The following is a 25,032-nucleotide window of genomic DNA, read 5'->3' as shown; positions in this document are numbered from 1 at the left end:
AAGGGACAGGTTTTCATTTTGTAATTTAAAACTAATGTACTGAATTAAAAAGCTCTCTTCCATTACTGTAATTCTGATGAGCTTCTGTGCTTTGAAGAATAGAAAGTCTTCCTTCCCACATGTTCCACTCTCCCCATGAAACGCCTATTTTTTCTTCTTTCTGTCTACTCACATTTCATTTATCATGCTGAGTTACTCTCCATCTTGTTTTGCTAAATTGCTTATATATCAGAGTGTAAGGTCATTCATGAAGTAGTAACTAGATATCAACTGTGTTATTTATTTATTTAGCTTTTTAGGGCCACACCTGAGACATATGGAGGTTCCCAGGCTAGGGGTCTAGTCAGAGCTGTAGCTGCCAGCTTATGCCACAGCCGCTGCAATGCCAGATCTGAGCCACATCTGCCACCTACACCAGAGCTCAGAGCAACCCTGGATCCTAACCCACTGAACGAGGCTGGGGATTGAATCCGTGTCCTCAGGGATCCTAGTCAGGACAGTTAACTTCTGAGCTACAAAGAGAACTTCCTCAACTATGTTATTTAATAAGATGTGAAAAGAAAATTTCTATAATGGCACTCATGTACTAATAACCCAATGTAATATATAGTATTAAATATGCACATGCTCTCAAATTACCAGTATTTATATAGAAAAATACACATTGCATATTATGTGATATTTTAAATCCATGCATTTAGTACATCAATATACATCATTTGCTACTTTCTTTTATATTAATGTTACTTTATTATGAATTCCTTTCTCTTAAGATATTAAGAATGTTGTTTATAACAGGAAAGAGAGTGAAGATGAGTCTTGAACTCCCAGGCTTGCCTATGTCTTCGGAGAGAACAGTGGAGCATATCACACATTGTGTTGATGTTTGCAACCATTTGAATTTCAGGTGAATGACACTTAATTAAAACCTAATTCACTTTCATTAACTAAAGAAGGGTAGACAATCAGAAGTAGAGGCTGGTCGAACATGAATACTTAGAGACAAAAGTACAAATTGACCATCCAAGCACTTGTCCGGTTAGACTGGGTCTTAGCCAATGGTTGGGTGTGTAGTTCCCTTAGCGATTACCATTCCTAACTAATTACAGAGATGAACATAGCATGGTTTAGCCTGATACAGTTCAACATTCAAATGTTGTAATGGTTCCATGCTCATTAAGTCAACTCTGTTTATTATTAGACTCCCTACCGTTTCTGGCTTTAAAAGAATATGCTAATCATCCTGCTTAGTTTTCTGGTCTGTCGAACAATTATATTTCTCAAGACAAAGAAATAAATTGATATGAGAATTTTATACATCAGTATTCTGAATTTGCATGAAGTGAGAACTCTTATGAGAAATGGGTCCTCTCTTGTCCTAAATTATATTCAGCATTAGAGATGGTATAATGAAAGAATTACTGAGGATATTTTTCAGCAAAAGCTTTTTAGAAATGATCAGTTAAACATTTCACAGTATCAGCTTTATGCATTACTAACCTTGCCTTGCACTTTATTTAGCACTTCAGTATAATATTATAGAGAAATATCTGTGCAAAAGAAACAAATAGAAATCTCAATTAAATGGAGTTGAGGAACTAGAAAAGGGAGCTCTCACACCCTGGGGCAAAAGCAGAGCCCTATGTGAAGAATAAAGACTTCTCTTCTTTTGTGGTAAGGACTCAGGCAATGAAAACTCATGAACTCTGTTTATTGTAGCCCTCCCAACTTCTTTCCCTGCCCCCATAAACTCATTCTCATTTCCTTGTCATACAGAGTCTTTGTATATGGCTTGACTGACATATTCTACTAATCCCAAAGAGACCCGACTTTGTTGGAGAAATATCTGAGAGTCTATTTGTCTGGGTCAAATTTTGGTAGCTTGTACAGAGACCAGAGAAAACCTCTGAAGTCTCCAGTTCTAGTGAGCACACAAGTGTGATACCCATTTTGAGCCAATTGTCACTCATTGCTTTCTTATCTACCCTAGAGTTTGAAAATATGTCTTTCTCTTGAAACCCAGCTCAATACCCTCTAAGATTTTGGAGGTGCCCAGGCTTTATTCAGGATCTATTTTAAAGTTTTATCTTTCTGGTCAAGGCCTCGTTCTGTATATGAGGACTCATTTAGCACTTCAGTCTTATTTTAAGATCAGCCTGTTTCAATTGAAGCTGGCTGAGAAGTTATCAGCCCATTCCTTTAGGAACAGGAGCTGCTTCAATGAAACTGTGCCAATTCAGACACTGTCCATTCCTTTGAAGTAGGATGTGTTCTCTGAAAACAGGCTGAAAAACCCTGTGTCCTCTGTCTAACAGAACCAACCTGTTTCCTTAAAACTGCCTGGTATTAGCTTACAGGCTGTTTGAATTGAGCTATTTATGCTGTAAGCTGTTTAAGTTTTTTGAAAATTGTTTTTCTTTCTAGAGATAAACTGCTAAGAAATGGTTCCCAATTATCTAAATATTTTGAAGGTGACTCCCCTACAGAGATTCTGGCTGATTTTATGTTTAAAAGCCATGGTCCTTTCTCATGTGCATGTCTAACTAAATGGACTGGCTTGATCAAAAGTAATTTAGAGTAGAAGTTGCCATTATAGGAAACTTTTGAAATTCGCAAACTTATTTTTTTAAAGACCAAGTAGGACTAGAGTAGCTCGAAAAATTTCACAACTGAATGGCATGCCTATTTGGATTGGTATTTTGAGGCATCTAAATGTTATCAGGAACCTAAAATAGCCTCTCTGCAAAATAATATTTTAAGATTAACTGAGACAAAAAATTATTGATAAAAGAAAATGGACCCCGGACCCTCTGCTCTCTTTGGCCTCTTTGTCTCAGGCTTTGTCTCTGGTGCTATCTTGTCTTTTTTCCTTGGCTCCTCCTGTTCAGATTCCACCTCCAGCACCATCTTCTTCCCTTCTATGCTCCCTATGCCTCCTCTGTGCAGGCAGCTCTTGTTGGAATCACAGGCTGGGATTCAGATTACTACAATAAAGCAAATCTCATAATAAAGTGTGTCTCATGATTTTTTTTTTTTTAGTTCCCCAGTACATTTAAAAGTTATGTTTACAATGTGCTCTAACTAGTAAGTGTGCAATAGCATTATGCCTAAAAAAGCAATGTACCTATCTTATAAAAACACAGAACAAAAAGTAAAATTGTAACAGCAAAGATCATTGATTACAGGCCATAACATAAACATGATAATAATTTAAAAAACTTGAAAATTATGTGCAAAGGGCAATAAAGTGAAGCACAATAAGACATATACTTGTACAAATTCTCTCACGGAACATGTCCTTTTCTCTGAAACTCTCCCCACTCCCTTTACCTTTGAACTTGTCCCATTAAAATTAAGTCTTCCAAGGATCCAGGAGCTAAACAGTTAATTTCTTATATTCCTTGCACTGAAGCTTAACGGCAAGTCATAGCTGAAGATTTTTCCAAAGTAACCAGAGGTCTTTTCAGATTTGCTAAGAAATTTACTATAGTCATTCATATTTTTCCAGAGTAAGTTCATCTGGCAAACCTGCCTTTCTAATTCCAGATGAGTCACCTAAAAGGAAGACCGTGTACATTTAAAATTTTTAACTCCAGCAAATGAAGGTCCCTAAAAATATACTCCTGGTTCCTATGATATTGCAAAGAGCCAGGGCATTGAAAATAGACTGTTACAAATTTAAGAGCTTTCATGGCCTTTAGCCTTCTAACCAGCCTTACCAGCATTCCCCCAGTTCTCTGTGATGGGGGCTCCCAGGGTCAACAGGGACTCTTTCCAATCTTCCCTCTCAATCTACTTTGAGAAACTTTCTCCAGCTTGGAGACGAATCTCTTCCAGTCATTACTGACACTGGAGCCACACTCTCAGTGCTCAACCCCACTACTAAAAGTAGTTCTGCCTCAGATACTAAAATAGTTCAAATTTTAAGGATCTCTGATGAGCCTCAAGATGTTTCTGTTTCTCAACCCATTCTTTTTTGTTTAGGCCTTTTGAGAGCCACCCACTCTTTTCTTCTTAGTTGCTTCACTCCCATCCATTGACTAGGCCAAGAATTAGAGAAGCATTGTGTAGAAATTTCTGTCTTTCAAAAAGGGGAAATGATTCTAGAATTTGACAGTGGTCATCAAAGCAGCCTATCAGGTGAATTAAATGACCCTTTGACCTCTTTTATTTGCTCCATCTCGGATGGTACTAGAACTGATTCTGGAAAGAGGAATCATCCCTCTCTCCCTCCCCCACTACTTAATCAGCTACCACACTCTTTACGGGCAAAATCCTCAGCTGATATTGGTAATATTCCCAGCTACCATTAAGATTCAAATGGATCCCTCAAAAGCTCTTTTCAGAAGTCATTAATATCTTCTTCAATATCTTTTAGGTACAAAAGCCCTTAGGGGCTAAGCCCTCTATAGAAAATAACAAGGCTCAAGATCTCTTTACCTCTTCTATCAGCCCCTGTAACCTTCCCATCTTAATGGTAAGTGAACCTAAGGGCAGAGGGTGAAGGTTTGTCCAAGACCTGAAACTAATAAACGACATTGCTATCCTAAGACACCCTATTGTTCCTAACTTTCACATGTTACTAACATCTATCCCCACTGGAAGCAAATTTTTTCACTGCAATTGACTTATGCAGGGCATTCTTCAGCACTCAGTTTAGGAAGCCAGCTATACCTATTTGCTTTCACATGGGTAGCAAAACAATTCACCAGGGCAGTAATGCCTCAGGGTTTTATCAAGAGTTTGTGTTAGTTTTCACAAATCCTGATGATATAAATTCTCTACGGGTTCTACTTTGTTGCAGTATGTGGATAATGTGCTCCTTTGTTCACCTTCTCAAGCCTCCTCATAGAAAAACAACATTCACTTGCTAAGGTTTTTCGCCTTACAAGGACATAAATATAAACCTCCAATGGAGGTTAGATATTTAGGGCATCTGATATTAGAATAAAGGCTGCATCTAGACCCAGAGATACATTGTGTTGCCCTAAATTTCCCCAAACCCAAACTAAACACCAATTGTCAGATATTTTCAAGCTAGGTGGTCATTGCTGGCACTCAATTACAAGTTTTCCTCTTACAGCCACATCTCCATGTTTTAATCATTTTCTACCTCAAGCAGTAGAAGATCCTGAATCCTCCTCACAGTGACTGCCTCTCAGCCAGTCACCTCACCTCTTATAAAGTCCTTTTGTTAATTTCCCCTCAGGCAATTCTTCTATGTTGTAATAACTTTAACATGGCTACCATTCCTCCTTACACCACCAGTGAAGTCCCTCATAACCGCTTAATGCTGATGCACTTCCTCCTGGATCTTTGTAAGGATTTGCAGGAAATCCCTTTGGGTAAAGCTGTCTTCTCATGGTTCACTGGTAATTGTTATTTAAAGGGTGACAATGGCAGATGCTGTATGCTAACGGTATGCTGTTGCAACTACTACTTTTCACTTTGTTGAGGTAGCATCTTTTTCTCTGGCTACTTCAGCCCAACAGGCTGAAAGACATGATCTTACATGGGCATGTACTTAACCAAGGATAAAACTGCCTAATTTATATCAATAGTAGGTATGCTTTTTGAAGCGGCTTATGATTTTGCACTATTGTGGAAGCTATGTGGTTTCCTTGCTTCTAGGGGAAATAAAATTTTAAATGACTCCTATGTTCAGGAATTTTTGAATGCAATACTCTTTCCTGCTCTTTCGGTATTATTAAGATTCCAGGGCAATCCACACTTGACTCTGTAAGCCAAGGGAAATCATCTTGCTGATAGTTCCACAAGGAATGTAGCTCTTAAAGTAGCCAAACCTCCGTCATGTCCCACAGGGCTAGTTCTCCAAATGATAACATAGAAAGTCTAGAAACTAGACTAAAAAGGAAAAAACAGGCTTGAAAAGTCAACAATTTTTAGTTTGATAAAAATAGAAAGGTCTTGTTTGGACAAAATATAACCCCATCCTACTGATGACTCTAATATTCCCACTCTTCCTCCCTGTCCATACGTTAAAACATTGGTCTACTGACAAAGAATCAGTACTAGTTGGGAAAGACCAGTATAGCCACAGCAAGTACCCACACTGCATGTCCCACTGATCAACGTACAACCCAGAGAAACGTGTTTGTACTGCTCCCAGAAATTTTAAACTGCCTAATGGACAATTTGAGGCCTCATGAATGGGTTTCGTAAACTTCCTCTTTCTCATGAATGTAAATATGCTTTATCCATGTCTGTATTTTTCACTTGCTGGACTAAAGGTTTCCCCTGCACACTAAGGCCTCTTAAGTGGCTAATGCCCTTTAGGAAAAAATAATCTCTATCTGAAGAACGCCTCTTGAACCTCATGGAGATCAAGGAACTGACATTATTGGCTAGATACTTTGACAAGTCTGAGCTGTTTTGTTGGTTTTATAGCACTTTCACTGTGCTTACCAGCTTCAGTTCTCTGGTTCATTTGAACACACTAACAACATTACCAAGACTCAAAAGGGAAAATTTGTATTTATACTCCAAATGCTTTGGTCAAGAGTATTGCCATTGGTCCCTCTAAGTCTTATATCCATTTGTGATAGACAAAGGGTGCCCAGTGCACTTGGCTCTTGCATCTTTTGCCCTACCACTGATAAAAGGAGAAATATTCCAACATTGCAAAGGGCCAACTGCTTTCATTAAAAATAAACATGTTTGTAGCAGCACTATTTACCATTGCCAAGACATGGAAGCAACCTAAATATTCCTTGACAGAGAAATGGATATATGTACACACAGTGAAGTACTACTCAGTCATAAAAAAACAATGAAATCATGCCATCTGAAGCAACATGGCCCTAGACATCATCATACTAGGTGAAGTCAGTCAAAGACAGATACCATATGATATCACTTATATGTGGGATCTAAAATATGCACAAATGAACCTATTTATGAAAAAAGAAACAGACACACAGACACATAAAACAAAGTTATGGTTACCAAAGTGCGGAAGAGGGTAGGGCAGGGATAAATTAGGAGTATTGGATTAGCACATACATATTACTACATATAAAATAAAGAAAGCAACAAGTCCTATTGTATAGCATAAGGAACTATATTCAATATCTGGTAATAAGCCATAATGGAAAAGCAAAACTAAACATATTTTGGTAGTGTGCTCTTAGTATATTAAGACTTTAAACATCACACCTTGCAACTTAGACATTTTATCTCCTGGAAAAGGTACCTCTAGAAGAACTCTAACTTCATTGGAGATGAAACCTTTCAGGTGCCCTTGTGCCACCAAAGTCCAAGGAATAAACTCTTGGATTCATGTGACACACCTCAGGAAAGTACTGAACCCTAACTGGATGTGAACATTATCTAATGACCTAAAAGTCAAGATTTCTCAAAATTGAAGCAGACAATATCTGATAAGGTGACCTTCCCAAAATATCTGGATCAGCGCTATTGGAAGTTTATAACCAAATTTTAGTGATGGAATAACACTTCAGATGATCTCCAGTGTCTATGATCTTGGTAACACATGGACTTGGATAAAAAGTACCTGAGAGTTCTTCCCCCATCTCCCCTTGTTACCAGAGTATGGCCTCACTGGTTTTTAATCCATTCTCTTTCTCCCTGACATTGGACACCACACCCAGAAAAGGTCTTTCCTCTCAGTGAGGGACACAAAACTGCTGAAATTAGAAAAGCTGACTCTTGTACCAGCAATGGTTTCTGAGAAAGAGCTTGATCAAAAGGGGAAAATGTAAACAAACAAAAAAAGGGTAAAGAGAAACTTCAATTAAATAAAGTGGCAGATCAGAAGGGGGAGCTCTCATCCCCAAGACCCAACGGGAAGAAAGACTCCCCTTCTTTCCCGAAAATGACTCAGCCAATGAAAAGCCAAAAATTCCTTTTTTTTTTTAACTATAGCCCTCCCAAATTCTTTTCCTCCTTTCCTTTCCATGCAGTGCTCGCCTGTGGCTTGCTGTGGTTGCAGATCCTGAATTGCAGTTCTCTGCCGATCATGAATAAACCTATTATCAGCTGTAGAAATATCTGAGAGCCCTTTTATTTTAGGTTAACACCTGAATTTTCTCCTTTAATTGGCATTATACTAAACCAGAGTGGTGTTTTCAGTGGTTTACTCAATTATAAACATTTATTAAATATCTACTGTGAATGACAGTGATAAAAGAGAAGTGAACAAGTTAGACAATGGTCTCTGCCTGCACGAAAATTCCAGTCTACTGGCTAGAGATGCAAATGATATGGTAACATTGGAAATGTAAGTGGTAAGTGAGAGAGGCAGAAAGACTACAAAGAAGTAGTCCCTAGATTACCTGGGAGAATTAGGGAAATATTTCCCTGCAAGAAGATTAACAGAAAGATAAAGAGAAAAGGATTAGAAATATATAAATAAGGAATGATAGATTTTTTCAGGAATTAAAAGTGCTTTACTTCAGCTTTTAAAAAATGAAAATACACTTAGGGGTAGGGTTAAGAAAAACTAATTATGTGAAAGGCTTTCCATACCATGCTAAATGGCTTAGAGATTATTTTAGACAATGGCCAATTTTTCATTTAGGAATAAGAAAATATGAGGACAGAATTGTCAACAAAGAATTGGAATTTAAATGTTTGTTAAAAAAGTATAAAGAAATGAGTTCATATTAAAGCTTGCTAATATTTGTATTTGTTTGTATTTTTCTTCATATCTAGATTATAAAGATAGTAGATCTTATAGCTTTATATTGATTTTGCTTCTCTCAAGGGTTCAAAATATTATTTTGCAGTAGAACCTCAACATATTTTTCCTCGATCGTTAATTAACTTGTTATACAAAAAACACAGATTTAAATATTCTAATTTTATGAAAGCATAAGTCAGTCACAAAAATTAAAAAAATTTTCTCCTCCCTAAAAGTTACACAGAGGTTTTCAAAGAACTGACTGTTTTACTGAACTACACGCATGATCCGATTAACAAAATTCAATGTTGAAAAAAACCTTAAAGAAAACAATTCTGCATAAAGTAAAATATATCCACTTCATCACTGAATATACATCATTATCACTGAGAAATAAGGATTAGGAACATAATTGGTATAAACCAAAATCGTACTACAGACATTTTAATTGAAATATGCGTTAATAAAATCACTTATAAATTATAGAAGAAAGACAATAAATAAGTTTCAACAGACAAATAGATGATAAATAGGTTGGTAGAGAGAAGGATACAGAGCATTATAATAGATATAGGGAGTGTTTTCTCCAAATTCCTGAATTTACTCTCATTCTCTCTGGAGAGAGAGGAAAAGATGGAGGGAGGGAGAAAGAGAGAGGGAGAGAAATGTAGTCTACAGATCAAGAGAACTAAATATGTCCCTTCTGTCAGCTTCAGTCTCATCAGTCCAAATCAAATTTGCTGCTCAGATGCTTGGATAACAAAGATTGGAACAATACAGTCAGACTCAATTTGCTGTGCCAGTGGATGTAGCACCTACCTAGTGGGCACCTAGGGTCATGATTATTATTTAATTAACTGATACGGCAGTGTTTTCAGTCCATTATTTTTAAAACTTTGATGAATGCCTTGAGTGAATCGTATAGGTTCATTTAAAGATTTTCACAGCCTTGCATAATATATTTCCAAAAAAGCACATATAATTTGACAGTATATTCAATACCAAAATAGCATTTTCCCCATAGAAATTAAGAAGTCTTTGCAGTTTGTACAGTTTCCAGAGACTGCAAAGAACACACAGAGCTACAGGATAGCATCCATTAGTTCAAATAAGGCCATCTGAGAAAGTGCGAGGTTGCCTCACTCAGAACTATAATGGAGAAGAAGCTTTACTTCCAAAATTGGTGATAAAATTGAATTGCCATTTCTCAACTATTTCTAGGCAAGAAAATCTACCTTACTGTGAACCTCCTCCTGAAAATGCCTTGCCAGTATAACATAATTTGCACTCCATACTAATTTGTAAATCCATTTACTTTTAAGATATAATTTGCTTGTTTAAAAGCTCAGTTTTAGGCTTAGGAGGCATTTAATTCTGATTCTCCCACAGTGCAGTGTCCCCTCTCCTAACTATTTTGTGTGAATAAATGAGGTACTAGGGAAACTATTTCAATCAGACTGACTTTTTGTTGAGGTAACATTTTCCATTCTGCTAAAGTTCAACCCACATTGACTTCACTGAATGGCTGCTGGGAAACTGCCCTCAGAGCTTTATTTTTATGGCTACCGTCTTCGTAATGAAATGTTGTATTGTGAAAGTCACGTCCAGAGTGTTGATTCTGCTCCTAAGTGACGTTGTTGGAGCATAACACACATTTGGTTACCTACCTGACAAGGTGTCTCTTTAACAGAGGAAAAAAATGACCTGACTATGATGGATGGCACCGCTGCCCCTTCTCAGTGATGGGGAAAACGAGCTGAGTCAAAACAGACCTGGCTGCACAGGGCACGTCTGTCTGCAGGGCTGTTCCCTCATTTCTCTTCATTTGGATAAGAAGGCTTTCCTTTGAGCGCATATTCCCACAGTCTCCAATCTACCAACCACTGTGCTTATTGCTTTCTTCTTTTCACTTTGAAATTACTTTAGAGGCATTATTCTGTTCTGGTCCACATTAGAGCAAAGCTTTTCCTACATTTTTAGCTACATGCTCTCTAGGTCAAGGACAACAGGGCTGAAAAGTAGAGTCCTGGGTAAAAAGGATTTAGTAAAGTATTTACTTTTTGGCCATGAGTTTCTGCTGCTGACACCTTGACTTGCTTCCCCCCGCCACCCCGGCCCCCCAGGTCACTGAAATAAGTTCCCTGAGATACCTGCTTTATAATTGTCATGACTTATAGTAAAATTGAAGTCAAGCTCCAAAGACTCATTTGTTCCACCATGTTGCCCTCTGCTGCCTCAGTTTTTTTTGTTGTTTTCTTTTTTCTTATTTAGGGTTGATAGGTCAGTATGTCCTTCAGTGGCAGTGACTAAAATGAAAAAAAGTAGTATAAAAACCAAAGCCAGTCTGTGTAGTTTACACTTATTCCTCACGAGGACAGTGTTCAGGGGATAAATGTCACTACGGCAGTGCGAACAGCTGATTTGTGGGGATTACAAAAATATAATCCAAAGAGCCACACAGGACATAAATACCAGATATTAAAATAGGCACTTGGTGGTAAAAGGAAAATTTATGCGGAAAACTCATATATATCACAGCTATGTTTCTTTCTGATTTCAATTCATTTAAATTCAAGTGCGACAATCAGAAGACCTGGGATTTATATCAGATTTCAGGGAAGTGTACATGGTATTCAAGCACATACACATAAAACTAGACTGTGAGGAGTCTGGAAAAGTAAAACAGAAGTTATAACAACATGCACAGAATTTAAAAACAATTTTGGAAATAATATATAGTCATACCAAAGGGAAAAAAAAATCTGGAAATAGAAAAAAGAAAGATAAACTAAGACCATGAAATACTGTTTCTCATGGAATCTGTAGGTTAGCTATACCCCCAAAAAAACCATCCATCAAAGACTATTTGCAAAAACATCCATATTGGCAAAAATCACAAGCAAAAGCAACAGGGATGTCTATTTAGGAACCTTACTAAAGTAAAATTTTAAAATATATTTCTAAATTGTGGGTTAGCGTTATTATTTATTTGCAAACGAGAGACAACTAGAATAAAATTCCTTATGGGTTTCTCCACCGCAAATGCAGAAAACCTGAAAGGAAGTAGCAGTGTCCGTAAACCAAGGAAGAAAGAAGGAGGAGTATGCTCTTGATGTGAAAAATGTCCCAAGCAATACTGCCAAGGAAGTAAATTTATTTTTCATTCAAAACGGAAAATAGAAACACTTTTTCTTTCCGTGTACCCTAGAATAAATAACTACGCTGTTTGTCAGATGATGACAAGTGTTGTAGGGAAAACACAGGATAATGAGGAAAGGACTAGCGAAGTACATCAATGACTTTGTCCAAGTACGATACTGCTTTTACAAAGTGATTGAAAATACCCCTTTTAATAACTTGGCATTTAAATAGAAAGTAAAAGAGCGAAGACTATATTTATATCTAGGGAATATCATGCTAGGTAGAGGAGACAGCACATTCAAAGGATTTGACTTGAGAGATTATAGTTATGTTTGAGAAGCAGTGAAGGAGCATGGCAAAGACCTCCAGAATCTAATTAGGACTCAAGAATTGATCTGGAATTCCCTTTGTGGCTCAGTGGGTGGCGAATCCGACTGGGAACCATGAGGTGGAGGGTTCGATCCCTGCCCTTGCTCACTGGGTTGACGATGCGGCGTTGCCGTGAGCTGTGGTGTAGGTTGCAGACGCAGCTCAGATCCCGCGTTGCTGTGGCTCTGGAGCTGGCCAGTGGCTACAGCTCGGATTGGACCCCTAGCCTGGGAACTCCATATGCCGTGAGAGTGGCCCAATAAATGGCAAAAAAGCCAAAAAAAAAAAAAAAAAAAAAAAAAGAGAGAGAGAATTGATCTGCCTTCTGACTGCATTAGGTTATTAGTTGAATCCACTCAGTCAAAGTTCTAACTTTGCTCCAGATTCAAACACAAAGAAAGGATTTCTCATATATGGGTTAAGGGTCAAATGGGAAAAAAAGGACAGGTAATTAACTAGGGTTCTGGAAGTATTGAGTTTCTGCATAAATAAAACTCTTCTCCATGCAGCCTCACGTCTGAATCACCTCTCTTTTCCTCCCTGTAGGCATATGCTTTAGGTGAAGAGGCTGCCATGCGGCTTGGGAAGTCTGGCCTCACTTGAGAATTCTTAAGAACACTGGAACCAACAGGAATAGCCACAGTGTGGGCAGCTTAAATAAATTCTGAATTAGGGCTTTTGTTAAAAATTTGGTCATCCTATTACATCCTATTACAAGTTGGATTAGTAAAATGCAATGTACTGAATTCATGATATAGGCTAAGAGATAGAGGCCTTACCTGAGTTTGGACAGTAAGGAACATCCAATGATCTGAGGCTTAGTATTTTTAAGTCTTTTGTTTCTGACTGCAAAATATTTTTTACTTTAAAACTTGTCATTTAATCACTGATTCATTCATTCATTCAAATTTCCAAACATTAGTTTTAAATAATTATCATATGCTGGTTTAATTAAGTAATGAATTAATTTTGTCTTTTTAGGGCAGCACCTGAAGCATATGCAAGTTCCCAGGCTAGGGGTTGAATCAGAGCTGTAGCTGCTGGCCTATACCACAGCCACAGCAATGAAAGACCTGAGCCATGTCTTCGACCTACACCATAGCTCGTGGCAATGCCAGATCCTTTAACCTACTGAGTAAGACCAGGGATCAAACCTGCATCCTCATGGATACTACAGGGGCTTGTTACCATTGAGCTGTGATGGGAACTCCCAATCATACCCAATCATAGTTTAGAATGATGTTGAGAGTGGAGAATGATGTTGAGAGTGGAGAACGGAGGGGTAAAGACAAAATAATCTCGTAGCTTTTTTTTTTTTAATGGCTAATTCTGAAGATTATTGTCTTTATGTTTATTCCACAGAGGTGGAGAGTTAAAATTTCTACCACAAAATATAAAGACTTTGAAAACAATCACACCTTTACAACAAACTGAAGATCAGTGACTTTCCTTGGACCAATTACAAAACTGAGGTGGCTGCCATGGCAACACCAGACCGGAGCCACTTTTGAAACCTATAGTGCAGCTTGCAGCAATGCCAGATTCTGAACCCCCTCAGTGAGGTTAGACATTGAACCTGTATCCTCACAGAGACAATGATGTGTCCTTAGCTCACTGAGCCACAATGGGAACTCCCGAATATATTCTTAACTAGAGCGAAAGCAGTAAACTGACTCAGATAGTAGAGGCTGAGCATGTGCTATCATAAGAATAAGAATTCCTCAAGTGGCACAGTCTTAGCAAAAGGCAAGACTTTAGTAGACTTCATCGCTGGGGTCCTCACCATGTTTCTATGGTGAAGACCTGAAGATAATTCCCTGTATCTCTGACTGTAGCAGGGGAGCAGTCATCATTTTTGAAATACACTAAAAGAATTCATAGGGAAAGCCGACTCTCCCAGAAAATACTTTGATGGAATTTATTCCAGGTGGAAGAAGGATGTCCCTCCCACCGAGACTCCTCCAGCCTTCCTGTACCATCAAAGAAGGGGAGAGTAATCTAAAAGGATTAGGGCTCCAGGGAGATATATCAAGACTGTGGCAGCTATGAGGGTAAAGGGGTTGGGGAGAGAAAAATTTCATACCACTGGAAAACACTCTTGAAGATCACAGTGCAAAGGCACAGGCCCACTGAAAGATGGAGTTTTAATTGGAAGATTATAGAATGTACTTTTTCCTCTACCAATTATCATCATATGAATAGGTCTCCAATACAGTAACAGTAGATCGAAGCTGAAAGACCTGCAATATACTATTCCTTCTGAGGAGTAATAACTTGGGAAACTCAAAGTCAAGCGATGAAATAGAAAATGACCGTTGAGGAATTTGAAGCCTCTGACATGTATAGTTGTAAGAAACATTACAGAACAGCCCATAACAAACTCAGCATAAATCTTCACACAAAGGCTGATTTATTTTAATTCTTATTATCAGATACATGTATGATTTTCAATAAGAACATACAAGGCATCCCAAAAGGCAAGAAAAAAAATAGCATATAGAGACAAATAAAGCATCAGAAAACAGATTTGAGATAAGAGACATGTTGGAAATATCGCATAGGAAATTTAAAATATATACTATTATTAAAAGAGTTTTACTGGAAAAAGTAGACAGTATTTAAGAACAGATGGGTAATATAAGCAGAGATAAAAATTCTAAGAAGAAATCAATAGGAAAAATGTGAAATTAAGAAAAAATAAGTAGATTCAGTGCAGCTAAGGAAAGATAAGTGTGATGGATGATAGCCACTTTTAAAAATAAAATACAGAGAAATCAGCAACAGTACATACAAGAATTGTGGGTCAATTCTAAAACATGTAATTAACACATGTGTAACTGAAAAGGAAGAAAGAAAAGACAAATCAGAACCTTTTTTTTGGTCATGCCCATGGGAGGCAGAAGTTCCCGGGACAGGGATTGAATGTGCCACAACAGGAACCCAAGCCATTGCAGTGACAACGCTGGATCCCTAAACCAGTGTGCCACAAAAGAACTCCTCCCAGAATATCTGAAGGTAAAATGGCTAAAAGTTTTCCAAAAGGAACAACAGACATGGAAATCACAGAGACCACAGGCATAATGAATAGCAAGAACAGACAAATATGCAAATTAAACAAGCAAATCCCCGAACATTTAAGCTAACCAGATATATTAGTTTGATAAGGCTGCCATTACAAAGTAGGGGAAGATTTATTAGAACTTTTGGATTAATACAGAAACACTATTATATATGAAAGAGGTAAACAAAAAGGGCCTACTGTATAGCACAGGAGACTCTACTCAATATCTTGTAATAATCTATAATGGAAAATAATCTGGAAAAGAACGTACACACACACACACGTATATATATAACTGAATGACTGTCGTATGCTTGAAACTAACAATATTGTAAATTAACTACACTTAAATAAAAATTACAAGTAGAAAAAAGAGAAAAACTATATATATCAAACTGTAATTTCTAAACAACATATACTTTTATAAATATTTAATATGTCCAGATTCTGCAAATTTAAATATCTTAACTGAAGACTGATATCAAAATGTTACTTTCAATTTAATATGCACATTTCAATGATTTTAATTATGGTTAAATTTACAAAATTTATCTGTCTCATTTGTTAGAATATTTTTGCATCTATGTGTTATTCAATAGCTGAATCAGAAATGGTTTAGTAGTTAAAATTATTTTCCCCAAAGTGCAGGTTTAATTAGTAAACAGTGGTATATTATGAATGAGTGTTGAAAGTGAAAGCTGAGAAAATATTAAATTCAGATACCTGTACTCTAGGTCAAAGAATTTATTTTTCTTTGATATGGCTTCAAAAGTCTTTCATCCTCATGCTTCGCTGACACTTAAAACGGTGTCATGGTGGGAGCAGAAATACAAGTGACAGGTCTAATAAATTAGCAATATCCTTCTCACTACAATCCCCTCATTTTTGGCTGTGAAATTTCACTTCTTATTAAAATTTGTATTCTTCAAATTGAACGGGTGTAGCAGATTTTCTCTGAGTTTTCTGTGTTTTATGCGTGAACTAGGCCCCAAGTTCTACAGCTGAGAAGCATCACTGGCCTTTGTCTCAGAGTAGCATGGAGCTTTCAACATTCCAGGAGGTTGGGCAAAATCTCAAAGGGTTAAATAAAAAGTGCCTTTCAAATGTCACAGTCACAATAGCCTGGTTTATTGTATGAATGACAGTCTTCTCTATAAATAGGCTGCCTTTTGTACTTCTTTCTCCTCTTAAAATATGAACTAGATGAGAAGATACACTTAAAAATAATAACAGTTGACACAAGAGGCAGTGATGGCAGTGATGTTTCAATATCTAGACCTCTAGGTCAATGATTCTAGATGAGTGTTTTCTTTTTCTTTCTTTTCTTTTTAATTAATTTATTTATTTTTGAATAAGATGGCACATGCAGCATATGGAAGTTCCCGGGCCAGGGATTGAATCTGAGTTGCAACTGAGACCTGTACTGAAGCTGAGGCAACACTGAGTCCTTTAACCACCACACCAGCAGCTGAGGCAACACTGGACCCTTTAACCCACCACCATATCAGTCCAGGGATCACACCTGCACCTCTACAGAGACCCAAGCCATTGAAGTCAGAGCCTTAACCCACTCCGCTACAGCGGGGGTTCCTAAACTAGTGTTTTTCAAACTAATCAAGCTAAATAGTTATTTTCTACTTAGTGGGCTTCCATAGGAATTAGAAAATGAAAAATTAAAAAAAAGGAAAGAACTGCCTGTAATAGAATAAAACTGAAATTAGAGTGTCACATGTAACAGTCTTTTTTCTTAGTTTATACATTCATACACATTTATAATGGTGTATACTCTTGAGTCATAATGTAAAATATATTTATTTTTATTTTCTATTTTTATTAAAGTATAGTTGATTTACAACACTGTGTAAAGTATATTTCTTACTATGAGTTGTATGAGACAAAATATTTAAAAGTCATTATTTTATATCATGTGCTATAGTTGTAGTCTTTGCCGATTAGTCCTTAAATAAATCAGAAAAGATATTCCTCATCAGACAGGATACATTAAAACAATGTATACAACTCCCAATTTCTTCACCAATTTTGTGTTTTCTGAGAACTCTTTTTAATATAGTAAGATAGTTTTACAAATGATAATACACACATTTAAAAAGCACTTGCATAAACAGCATGAGGTATTAGAGAGAAAATTTTCATTCAAAAAGTGTTCCATGAAAGTAAATTTATCTGCCTGAATTAGAAAATGTAAAACAGTCTAGGGAACTATTTCTCCTCTTGCTTCCTGCATAAGAAACTCTTAAGATATTTAAAATAACAATATTGAATCACATTACCTAAAAATTAAAAATATGTACACATATATAAAATGTGTGCATATGTATGTACGCATAATTTTTTAAGAGTAAGAATCAGTCTCCTTAGGTTAAAAGCAATTTTTGATATATATTATTAGTTGATTATATTACCCAGAAAGGCACCTTATTCCTTTAAAAACCCCATACATTTTTATGTCAAAAGAAACCAAATTTCAAAATATCCCTGAGATGAAGTTTGCTAAGGGAACTGTTAAACCCATGGGAGTGAAATTGAGAGACCTGCATGCACTTCTTGAATTGAAAGAAATCATTTAAGCAAATGTAAAAATGAGGAAGAACTGAGTTGTGACTCAAAAAGTGAAAAAAAAAATGGTTTGGAATCATAACAAGATCAAGGTTAAAGACATATGGTTTGCAAACCACATACCTAACTTAAAACTTTACACTTTTTATTAAGATGTAATGTTATGTTTGTTTCAGAAAAAAGCAGACTTTTAGGACAAGGTTTGGCTATTATTATCAACATTAGATATTAATTTTAATACTGTTCAGAAATTTTCCATTTGTTGCCCATTCATTCTGAATTAAATCAGATTGAAGAAACAATAAAGTCAACCTAAAATAATTTGTCTTTTCTTCACAGATCCATAGTAAGTTATATTATTACATGTGGAATTTAAAGTCTGGCCTTTAATCAGTTTTAGAAATTTTATATTTTGAGAAAGTAGATATTAATATTAATAATTATTACATAAAGATTTTAGAAACCAGTATTTACCAAATAAAGCAATTAACTTCAAGTATTTTTATATTTGATAAATGTTAATTCTTTCCATTTTTCACCGATACGATAGATTGGTAGAAAGGAAAACAAACCATTAGATTTGACACATTACTCATCATTCAAGATTGTGTGATCTTGGTCAAGTCATTTATCTTAACCAAGCCTGGGGATTCTTTTGGGCAAAATAGTGGTCACTATAGTATTTACCTCATAGGAGTAAAGGATTAGTTGGGAAAATGATAAAGAAACACTGAGCAGAGTTTAAGAGACTAATAACTGTTCTATGACATGACTGTTCTGCCACGAGTATTTTCCATGATTATTTATAGGTTTTTTTTTTTTTAAATATGTGCTTATTCTTTGAGTAAGTGTAGTTTGGGTATTCAGAATTTGGTCTGCTTGATTTCATAAAAGAAAAAGGGCTTGAGGCATCTCAAAATAATTTGATATCTTTTTCGTATCTATTAATTTTACACATATATTGTTTCTAATGTTACCTTGTTACATTAATATACTGGGTTGTCCACTAAGTACCAAGAATCTGGGGAACGTCCCCTTTCCACGTGCATAGTGATGCCAGCCATGATTCTACAGTATGACTACCTTCCTTAAGCATGGTTATTTGGCTTATAGGACGAAAGCAAATAAAATTTGGGCCAGTCAGTAATGCTCTGAGGATTTAGAACTGGTGCAAAGAGTCAATCCACAGTTGAGTGGCTTGATCAGTAACACCCAAGCTTTTAGGAGCTTGAATATAAGAAGTGTAGATACGGTGAGGTGTGAAACACATATAAGTGTCTATACACGCAAGAAACACCTGTGTTGATCGGAGAAGCCGAATAATACTTTTCTAAAAGAGAAAATGAAATGGAAGTGATGAACAGGGAGTTAGAAAGATCAAGTATTAAGATGGCTAGTGAAACGGACATCCCCGTGCATTTTTCAAGCACAACTCCATTCTTTTCCTTTAGAGTTTGTGGGCCATAGATTCTCTACTACAACTCCACAACTGCCATTGGAGCACAAGCTGACTCATTGGTGATAATGAAAGAAATAAGCATGGCTGGGTTGTAATGAAATTTAATTTACGTTACTGAAACATGAATTTAATATAATTTTATATGTCAGAATATTCTTGCAGTTGCTTCTAATCATTAAAAAGTGAAGGAGTTCCCATTGTGGCTCAATGGTAAGGAACGTGACTAATAACCATGAGGATGTGGGTTGAATCCCTGGCCTCGCTCAGTGAATTAAGGATACAGTGTTGCTGTGACCTGTGGTGTAGGTTACAGACATGGCTTGGATCTAGTGTTGCTGTGGCTGTGGTGCAGGCCAACTGCTGTAGCTCCAGTTCAACCCCTGGCCTGGTAACCTCCATATGTCATAGGTGCAGCCCTAAAGAGAAAAAAAAAAAAAAGAAAGGATAAAAAAAAATGGTGTAATATATGGACCATACAAAAAGAGGTATCAGGCTAAGTAAGAGGTCTACTAAGCTAGGGAGTCACTCTGAAATTTATTCCAAACAAAGCTTAAAAGCTTCCCAATCACTGCCTTCTTTTCAGGTACCACACTAATAAACAACATTCTTTCTCTACTATAAATATTTCTGGTTGTGTGAGGATGATTTTTGATTTTTTAATTTATTTAAAAATTTTTTCTTATTAACAGAATTTTAGTTTATAAATGAGACCATAAATTGTATTTCCTTCTAAAACTTAAAATTGTATTATTTGTATTTTAAGAAAGTTATTAGAAATGACGACTATAATAAAAACATAAAACCAACAACTGATCATATTAAAAATATGTGAAAATAAAAATTAACTCAAAATGAGCAAAGCGACTTAGGATAAATAGCTGTTAAAGATACAGAGAAGGAACACAGCAAGTTGATGGGAAGTTCGTTATCAGATAGTACAATAAAAATTATCGTAACAGGAGAATGTAAATGCTATTGGAGTACTCACATAAGAGAGAGAGAAAAATTATAACAACATATATCAATATATGATTACTTCTAATTAGATGGAGATAAATGCTGTTTCAACAAGTTCTGCAGTATCACAAAAATAAAATGGTCAACTATATTTGATAAAATAAATAGCTTATCAAAAACATTAAGGCAGGCACTAATGGTGCCACGATAAACCTGTTAGGAATCTCAGCAGCATTTCAAGTCAATATACTTTAAATTTAGTTTAGTCCAGCAGGACATTTGGAAGGTCTAGAAAGAGATTAGGGCAATTATGCATACCAAGTACATAAATGTCAACAGCAATTTAGAACAAGAGTGGATTGTGAGAATGCTTCCAGTTCAATATTTTACTCTGAAGGCAAATAATCAGTATGAGATTTTCGCAACAGAGAGCTAACAGAAAATACACAGAGGAAAAGAACAAATAAGCATACTTAACATGGAGGTTTTAGAATAATGAGATTCTACTGGTGATTTGAGTCACAGACAATTCCTATAGGGCTATTTATAAATGCTATGTTTTCCTAGAAAGTCACACACTGGAGACATTTTTTTTCTATGTTCTTAACAATGGCTTTCAGTAGTATAGGTTCCTATTAGGTATTCGATCACTGTCATAAATCCATACAGTTTTTATTGGAAAATTAGGCAGGATCTTCATTGGGTGGTGTCCTACAACTGGCCACTATTTCTTGGGTATGGATTTTCCAATTCAAGAGCCACACTCAGAAATTGGAATGTAATATTTCTGGTGGAAGTTGTCAACATCAATGTAAACGCAAACCCTAACCAAAAGCTTGACAAACACACGATGAGTATTCAATTAATATCTACCGAATGGATATAACTGTACCTAAATATTCGCTTGTGCGACAAAGGTATTTGAAAATCCAGTTCAAAGAGTTGTAATTAAAAAAAAAAGTCTGAGACTTGCTTCTCTATGAAATTGTCATTATAGCAGAATATGTAATGCAGGGAGCTATAAATGTTTTATAGATAAGGATTGCTTTCCCACTCACCCTCTATTCATCTACTTACCTACCTACCTACGTACATATGTATCTTCCATTTATCCTATCATCACCTACTGTTAGAACTTCATTCTGTTATATGAGAATTGAGGGAAATTTAATGTCACCTACTACATACCTGTGTAGCCCTGCTGTCGAGTTTTACTTTCCATGGTGATAGAACAAGAAAGATTCCTAAGACCTAATCCCACTGGTGATATGATAGAGTGAATTGCAATAGTCATTTGGGGATTCTTATAATTATCACAAATTATTTGGTTGCATTCCTTTCACTAGATTTTCACAAGATAATAAAGTATATTTCAATAGCCAAATCTTAGGTTAGTAGGCATTATAACTAAATGACAGAAATTACATTTTCCTGAAAACTATGAATTGTTTTATTTTTAGTTATTCTTGTGCCTCTGTAAGACAATTTTTAGTACCTATCAGACAAAAATTAAATGCATTTCTGTCCCTTCGTAAGACTCCATATCAAGGCTTTTTTTTGGAGAAAATTTCAGGAAAAAAATACAGTGGCTAGTAACACAATGGAGTCAAACCCTGGGAAATAGAGTGAGCGTTCATTATTGCTTAGTGAGAGGCAATGCCCAGAAGCACTTCTATATATTTTTTTTAATTTTGTCTTGTTTTTTACTGAGGATACTGATGTTTCCCTTGGAAGCCTTAACACATTATTCTTACAAACTAAGGAATGCCTGGTTCTGTTTGGAACAGTATTATTTTCCTATTACTGCTATAACAAATGTCTACAAATGTAGTGGTTAAAACAACACAAATTTATTACTTTATGGTTGTGAAGGTCAAAAGCTTAAAATGTGTCTCACTGGATGAACAACAAGTTGTTGGCATGGTTACGTTCACTCTGGAGGGTCTAAGGGAGAATATTTTTCTTTGCCTTTTCCAGCTTCAGGAGGCTGCCCACGTTCCTTTGCTCAATCCGATGTCTTCTTTCATAATCATATCTATTTTATGACTCTGACCGTTTTGTCTCCATCTTTCACTTATAAGTATCCGTATAATTACACTAGGACCACCTGAATAATCCAATACCCTCTTCTCAACTCAAAAATCTTTAATCACACTTTGCAATGTAATGCTATATACATACAAGTTTTCAGAATTAGGACATGGAAACATTTTAAGAAAGCCGTTATTCTTCTGCTCTAGGGACCTTAGGGAATTCTTAAATAGAATTTAGTCTTATCTCATTGAGGTATACACTATTTTCAAAGGGTTACTATTCAGAGAGAACTGGGGCAAATAATTCCACAATTAGATATATTTTTATTCTTTTTTTCTTGTTACCACCAGACCTGTGGCCTATCCAAGTTCCCAGGTTAGGAGTTGAATCAGAGGTGCAGCTGCTGTCCTGAGCCACAGCCACAGCACTGCTGGGTTGAAGCCCTATCTGCCAAACACATGCCACAGCTTGAGGCAACACTGGATCCCTAACCCAATGAGTGAGGCCAGGGATCGAACCTACATCCTCATGGACACTGTGTCAGCTTCTTAACTTTCTGAGACACAATGTGCATTTCTGGGTATATTTTCCAACCTATTAAGATATAGCTCTATGAAGAGAGACACTAGGTTTCTGTAACATCTTTTTTTCAGGTGTTAATATTAAGATTATACTTGACTCTTAGTATGGGCTGGAAAGTGTTCCATCTTCCTTGTTTGTTGATAGTGTGTGTAAAAGTTTGAGAAATGTTTGATAGAATTTGGCAGTGAAACCATATGTACCTGGAGCCTTTTTTGTGGGAAAGTTTTTGTTTTATTATGAATTAAACTTTGAGCTACACTTATGGCTACTCAGATTTTATGTGTGTCTCTTCTTGGCTCTATTGGTGAGTTGTGGTACAAGAAATGTGTCTATTTCGTCCAAGTTGACAAGAGATTGGCATAGGATTGCAACATGTCTTTATTCTTTCCATGTCTTTAGGATTTTTAATATTCCCTCTTTCTTTCCAATATTAATCATTTTCATTATCTACATTTTTGTTGAAGAGTTTACAAAGAAGGTGCTCATGTTTATTGACCTTTTTGAAAAAAAATTTGGTTTCATTGATTTTTTTCTCTTCTTTGTTTTATATTCCATTTATTTCTAATATCTTTATAATCTCCCTCATTCTACTTATTTTGGTTTTGGTGTTTCTTTCTTTAACTTGTTAAATAGGAAACTTTAGATCTTAGTTCATTTCCAATGTAAGCATTTTAAGTCTTCTCCAAGTATTGCCTAGTGAGAAGTTTTATATGTTGTATTTTTATTTGTGTTTATTTCAAAATGTTTTATAATTTCTGATATGATTTATTTTTGACATATGAGCTAGTAATGAATTTCCACACATCAGGGTTTACAAAAATACTTCTCTATATTCAGTTACTAGTTTAATTAAGTTGTGATCAAAGAACATACATTGTGGAGTTCCCTTGTGGTGCAGCAGGTTAAGAATCTGGTGGTGTTGTCTGCACTGGCCCCAAATGGCTGTGCTGCAGGTTCGATCCCTGGCCTGGGAACTTTCACATGCCATAAGTGCAGTCAAAAAAAAAAAATACACTGCATGATTTCCATTATTTTAAGTTTATTAAGTCATTTTGAAAGACTCAGAAAATGGTTTATCTTAGTTTATGCTTCATGTGTATTTGAAAAAAATATGATTGAGAGATTGTTCTATAAATTAAATTAAGCCAAGCTGGTTGATGGTGTTGTCCAGCTCTCCAACAGTCATGCTTATTTTCAGTCTACTTATTCTTTTTTTTTTTTGTCTTTTGTCTTTTTAGGGCCACACCCCCAGCATATGGAGGTTCCCAGGCTAGGGGTCTAGTCGGAGCTACAGCTGCCGGCCTACACCAGAGCCACAACCACACCAGATCCAAGCTGCGTCCGCGACCTACACCACAGCTTGCAGCAACGCCGGATCCTCAATCCACTGAGTGAGGCCGGGTTCCTAGTCAGATGGTTCCTAGTCAGATTCCTTTCCGCTGTGCCTCCGCGGGAACTCCTGAGTCTACTTATTCTATCAATTTTGCATCATGCATTTTGAATCTCATTTACTGAGAGTAGACACATTCAAAACGGGGAAATCATCTCAATCAATTCATCACTCTATTATTATGTTTTACTTTATTCATGGTAATGTTTCCTGTATTGAATTCTATTTTATATTCATATAGCTACTCTTTCTTTTGATGGTTGCATGGTATATTTTCATGTATTTGCTTATAACCAATTGTGTCTTTATATTAAAGTCGGTTTCTTGTAGATCATATACAGTCAGATGTTATTTCTTTCTCTCATATAGTCGGCTAATCTTTACTTTTTTGTCACTCTTTCCTTTTTAATTGAAGTGTTCAGATCATTTACATTTAATTACCGATATAACAGTTTAAATCTTTTGTCTTACTACTTGCTTTCTATGTATAGAATCTGTTGTTTTCCTTCTGTCTTTTTTGATGTTTTTGATTTATTTTAAATCATGTAATTTCATCTTTATTGTTGATTTATTATTTTCATATTCACTTGGATTGGCTATTTTTAATGATGATATATTAATTCAGTTTTGGCTTCTCTGTTTTAAAGGGACGTCTCTTGAATTTATAATATTATAAAGATATGTTAAAGGACTTTTTACTGCCCATCTTGAAATACTATTATACCGCTTTACATATGCCACAGAACCCTTACTAAAATATATCTCAATTCACCTGTTGTCCATGGTTCTCAAAAAATTTA

This window comes from Sus scrofa, chromosome 10 (genome assembly GCF_054392235.1).
Source record: "Sus scrofa isolate SSC_HxYL_T2T_F1_AM1 chromosome 10, Sscrofa_HxYL_maternal_Yorkshire_Landrace_v2.0, whole genome shotgun sequence".
NCBI classification, from domain to species: Eukaryota; Metazoa; Chordata; class Mammalia; order Artiodactyla; family Suidae; genus Sus; species Sus scrofa.
This window is presented reverse-complemented; position numbering follows the sequence as displayed.